This window comes from Echinops telfairi, unplaced genomic scaffold, assembly GCF_000313985.2.
Source record: "Echinops telfairi isolate 266 unplaced genomic scaffold, ASM31398v2 ScPeMD7_34;HRSCAF=130, whole genome shotgun sequence".
Classification (NCBI taxonomy): Eukaryota; Metazoa; Chordata; class Mammalia; order Afrosoricida; family Tenrecidae; genus Echinops; species Echinops telfairi.
The window spans coordinates 2,059,972-2,061,175 of NW_022103931.1; positions in this window are offsets into that span (position 1 = coordinate 2,059,972).

Here is a 1,204-nt window from a genome sequence, read left to right on the forward strand (position 1 = left end):
ACAGTTGTCAAAACAATCTGGTATTAGCATAATGATAGATACATAGACTGAGGAACAGGACAGAAACCCCAGTAATAAAATCATCCACTTACAGAAAACTGATTTTTGACAAAGACCCCATAAACATTACATGTGAAGGATATGCTTTTGTTCACTGGCTATCCAGGAAATGCAAATAAAAACAATGAGATACCACCCAACACTCACAGCCATTGCTAAATTTGAAAAAACAAAGAAAAACAAATACTGGAGAGACTGGAAATTTATACACTGCTGGTGGGCTTATAAATACATACAACCACTATGGAAAGTGACATGGCAATTCTTAAAACAGCTGGCAATAGAAATACCATCCGACCCAGCAATACCATTGCTGGGCACCAAAGAAATAAGAGCAGGTGCTCACGTGCTTGTTAGCCATTTGGTGTTAACCTTCATAAATCGTCTGTTCAGGTCCATTGCCCACCTTTTTTTCCCCAGTTAACATATGCATGGATCTATTCTAAATATAATGTGTTCAAACATGTCTCTGCAATTCGTCCAGGATCCTACAGTAATATGGATATGTATATATATACTGTAATTGGATAGATCAAGTAGTGATAAAAAAAATCACAGAAATCTTTAGAGCATGTTTCTGAATGCTACAAGCTGCTTGATCTTAAGCAGGGTTGGCTCTTCTTTTGCTTCTTCGTTAGAAAAAGCATCAAGGCATCTTTGTATGTGTTTATCAGGTAGATTTACATAGGTTATAGCATAATCCCATACAGATTAAGCCCCTTTGGGAATCTCCTCTGACCATAGACCAAAGACATGAATAGCCTTGCTATCAGACAGAGTGCATTGGAAGTGCCTATATAGTTAGGTTAAAATGTAATGCCTTAACATTTGATCTCCCTTTTGATCCATTTTAAATTTGTACTAGTGTTTATTATTTTCTGCTTTATTTTTTTAATCGTTTTATTAGGGGCTCATGCAACTCTTATCCCAATTCATACATACATCAATTGTGTAAAGCACATTTGTTCATTCCTTGCCCTCATCATTCTCAAAACATTTCTTCTCCACTTAAGCCCTTGGCATCAGGTCGTCTATTTTTCTCCTCCCTCCCCGCTGCCTTCTCCCTCATGAGCCCTTGATACTTTATAAATTATTATTTTGTCATATCTTGCCCTGTCCGACGTCTCCCTTCACCCACTTTTCT